The sequence below is a fragment of the Corvus brachyrhynchos genome, unplaced genomic scaffold (assembly GCF_000691975.1).
Source record: "Corvus brachyrhynchos isolate BGI_N302 unplaced genomic scaffold, ASM69197v1 scaffold8, whole genome shotgun sequence".
NCBI lineage: Eukaryota > Metazoa > Chordata > Aves > Passeriformes > Corvidae > Corvus > Corvus brachyrhynchos.
Window position 1 is genome coordinate 364,878 of NW_008240031.1, and position 4,676 is coordinate 369,553.

A 4,676-nucleotide genomic window follows, 5' to 3' on the forward strand; every position below is an offset into this window, starting at 1 on the left:
TGTTATTTGGATTTATTGTGAGCCCTCTGTTACATGTGACAACAGAGCATAGCCAAGATTGCACATGGAAGAGAACCCAGAAGTGGTTCTCCTTTGTATTTTCTGTTCAGTGTTCTTACAATTGGGTTCCCTGAGAGATCGGACAGAAGGGTTGTTAAAATGGTTAGGCCATAGGAAACACATTTTCTTCCTTCCCTCAGCTTGTAGTCCTGCTCTGAGTATGAATGGTGAGACTTTGAACTAAATTTGCTACTTCCCTCACAGGTGTTTCCAGCAGGCCCCACAGTTCACTTCTTGCCTTGCAAGTTCCATCCTTCTGATTTCAGCTACATTTCAAACTTTTGGCTTCCTATCTTTGCCCTGAATGAGCTAGTTTGTGCACAAATTAACACATGAAATAAAATGACAAGTGGGAACCTGAAGTATTTTTGACATTTTGTGTGTTTCATGAGTGTCCAGAAATGTGAATAGGAAGTGGAAAGTCAGAAAAAACTATTTCATCTGGTTCTTTCATTAAGGAAGACCATTTTCACCTTCTTGAGTCCTCTGTGTTGTGCAGTGCAAGATCTGAAAAGTTGGGTAGGTATCACTGAATTGTCTCCTTTGAGGGGACTCTGGGGATCTCCTCTGTGCTGTATTCAAAGTAGTTAATTTCAGCTGTGTCACAAATCTCTTGTATTTTTGAGTGAGGTGGTAAGTGCTGCTCAGGAAGGATGAATGCTCATGCACCTTTGGATGCTCTTGTAATGTGTAAATATGAGGAAGGATCAGCTGTCCCTGTGTCATGAGTGACTGAGCTGCCTGGTCATGAGAAGACCTCTAGGAAGGCATCTCCAACAGCCTCCGTGGGCAGTCTGTTCCAGAGCTTCATCTGTCTTACTTGTTTCCTGAGGAAGGAACCTGTCCAGTATTTTTCCCCTCACTGTAACTAAAGCTCATTGCATCTTACTCTGTCTGCCAAGAAAATGTTACTATTTTCTTCTGTAATTCTGTATATGCTTGAAGACTATTACCACTGCTACCCTCAGTATTTTCCAGGCTAAAATGTCTGGATTTGTTCCTTCTTTTGCACAGACCATTTTTCAGTCTTTTTAGTAGTTTTCACTGTTTTCTTGTGAATCCTTCTTATTTGTTCATCCCTTTTAGTTGCAGCTTCTAGCTGCAATAATGCTTCTAGATAAAGCCTTTCTAATAAGAAGGGTAGTGTAAGGGTTGTTGCCCATGTCTTATGAGCTAATGTTTTGCATGTAATTCACTAAAATTCTTTTATATCACTCAGAAATGGTGTCTAGCACTTACTTTTTCCTATGTTGGTGCAGTAGAAAATTGCTGCTGCCATGTCTAAGTTTGCTTTATTTTCTTATTTAAAAACATCCTTACTAAAAGAAGTATTTTAAAATTTCTCCAGTTAGTCAGAAACCTTTTGATTTCTGATATTGTCCTTGAAGATACTGAACACCCTTGTATCACCCACATATTAAATGCACACACTTCCTATTCTACTTTTGTCATACAGGTCTGTTGAAGAGAATGTCAGAGACTGAAATATTATAATTTATGACTTAAACATTCTCTTGAAGGACTTTTAAGACTGTATTACAAAGGCTGCAAAGAAGACTACTGCACCCTGAATGGGGCCCTGGCTGATGAAGACAAGATAAAGTAAAAACTCGCTGGGGACATTTCACAAAGCACAAGCTTAACACCTCCAAAGGTGGAGACCACAGCCCCAGGCTTGAACAGACTCTCCACCAAAGGGCAGAGGGAGGAGAGGCTTTGGGTATCTGGGAAAAGCCTCTGGTCAGAGGCACAGTGACTGCCCATCCTCCACCGGGCAGACGGTGTGTGGTGTGGTGGTGTGTGGTAGCGTGGCCACAGCAGTGACGGGGGACCCTCACCACAAGCAGACCAGATGGAGGGGAGCAACGAGACGTGGCTGGTGCTCTTGGATGGGTGATCTGCTTCCACCTAACCCCTGTCACCTCTCCCTGTCCCCCACCCCACACACACTTTTCTTTCCTTTCTTTCTTTCTTTCCTTTTCTTTCCTTTTTTTCTTTCTTTCCTTTTCTTTCCTTTTTTCTTTTCCTTTTCTTTTTTTTTTCTTTTCTTTTTTTCTTTTCTTTCTTTTCTTTTTTTTTCTTTTCTTTCTTTTCCTTTTTCTTTCTTTTCTTTCTTTTTTCTCTTTCTTTCTTTCTCTTTCTTTCTTTCTTTTCTTTCTCTTTCTTTCTTTCTTTCTTTCTTTCTTTCGTTCTTTCTTTCTTTCTTTTCTCTTCCCTTCCCTTCTCTTCACCTCTTTTACTATTAAATAAAATACATCCATTTTTTGGCATCAACATCTAACCTCATTTGGTTTTAATCTCGTTTCTGGGGATATTTTGAACCTTCTAAGTTCTTTCCGGTTTATGCACACAGACTTAGCTTGCTTTGCTTTTCTGGGTTTAAACTGGATCGCAACAGAGAACTGTACCTTTTGGGGTGATCAGACCACCCAATTTTACTAGTAAATTCTTGGTGATTGTCCAGTCTTAAGGAGCTGTGCAGCCACCAGTCATACTAACGTGGCAATTCTGAGGACCCCAAACTATTAGGAGTAAGTATGGCCCGGTTATTGAGCATCTCCCTTGATCTGAACCTCCTGAGTTAGACCAAAGACTTGAAGTCTCTCCCCCACCCCCACGTGTTTGAATGCAGATTGACTGGAGCTCTGTTGAAAGGTTTCACCAGATATGGGGAAGGTGGGTTGCCAAAACAGGATGTTGTTACAGGGAAATAGAACAGCTCTGTGTGGTTTAGGCTTTTTGTGGATTTAACCCAAAATACTTGTGTACAGTTAGCTCTTTCCTTCTCCTAAAGGATGTTGGCAGTCTGAAAACATGCTGCTGTCCCCTTCAGATGTTAGACAGTTCCAGAGGTATCTGGAGACAAAGTATTTTCAGGTGTGAACATACCTTGATTTTCATCAGTGAGGCTGGCTACTTCCTGTACTACAGAACATGCCCATTTTTAGAGAAGTGAGTGGTATATCACAGTATCATCTTGGTTCATGATGCAGTAGTAGGAAGCTAGGAAATGGCTTGGACAGAGACATATTAGACAAACATGAGAAACCAGTCACCCTAGAAACTACTGTAGCAAGAAACTTTTCCCTGGAGTTTATGTAATAGTTAAAGGCTGTGTGACTTTCATTCTAAATGCCAACTTAAACCATATGACAATCCTACTTGCCTTTAGCCACTATGGGTCACACCTGTCTAGCTCTCATATACATTTCTTGTGGTACTCAGCAACTGCATATCATTTTTCTGTGGGCTTTTTTCCCAGAAGTGTATATTCTTTCTTCTGAAGAAAAGCAATTTTTATTCTAAATCCTGTTTACCCAGCAGACTTGGCATCTCCCTACACCTCCTTTTCAGCGCAGCATTTATTCACCACACTCCACTCAATGGCTGCAAGTAGACTCATGGCTGTCAGCTGAGACACACGACCTGCTTTGTGCACTCCAGCCACCTTTCCCAGTGAAGGTCCATAGAAGAAAACTGGTGAAATGAGTATCCAAAGACAGATGTTTTCCTCAATAGCAGTTCATATGTGCTGTGAACCAGGCAGTGTCTGCTTGGCAGTTCCATGCCTAGAACACAATGCTGGTAAGAAGGTATGCATGTCCTCTTATGAAACTGTACTGTCAAAGCAGGTTTCACCTCTTAGCCCTCTCTGGTACTGGTCTGGGGCCACTTCAAAAGTATATCATTCTGACTGATTCAATCAGCAATCTTTTGGTGTTGATCTGTCAGAGCAGTGCTTTAAGAGTGATGGAGAAGTAGACATTACTCTAAATGTGCTTAAGGTACATAATAAGTACTGAAACAGCAGTTTACTCCAACTCAGGCAAATTAACAAAGAATTTTATTGAGTATTCAATTTAGCACCACACAAAAGGTACACTGTGCTTTGTGTTGCCTTTAAGAAACATGCCAGAACACTTTCAAACTATAAAAACTAATGTAAAAAGCTTTCTTGTTTATCAACAGAACTTACTATTTGCTTTAGAGAAGCTACTCTGAAAAAACCACAGCTTTTGTACATAATGTTTTAATGGTCTTCCAGGGCAGACTAAGTGTTGTTCCCTTACCCATTAGCTCTCTTCCATGTCCTGGGGTTTGACCTTGTTAAAAAAAAAATCACTTAGGCCAAGGTGCTTTCAAGAAAAGCATTCAGTCCAGAACTCTTATTAGCAGATGGAACTCACAATATACTAGTCACCTGCTACATTCTGCTTCTTGAAAAGTAGAATAATTTTGATCAATGGAAATTGTATGAATTGGGCTCTACAAATCAGTTCCATGCTCACTGAGAAAGATCTGGAGTCAGCTTTTAGTTTTGTCTTGGACTCAAGATAAACAAGGAGTACATACTTGATAAAACTACAGAAAAATTGTACCACAGAGAAAAGGTGGGTGACTGGGAAGGGTCTTGTTACAGTGGGGATTACTGTAACACGCATATATCAAACCAGGAGTCCCATGGAAAAGAAATATATATGGACAGATAAATTCTTGGTAGATGTTTCAGAGATGTTTATTTCTCCAGCCGCATGCCCCTGCTCAGCCTCGTTCCCCATTGGTTGTTTTGTGTTTCCCTGCGCGGGCAAGGACCCTCGGGTCCGGTGACTGCGACA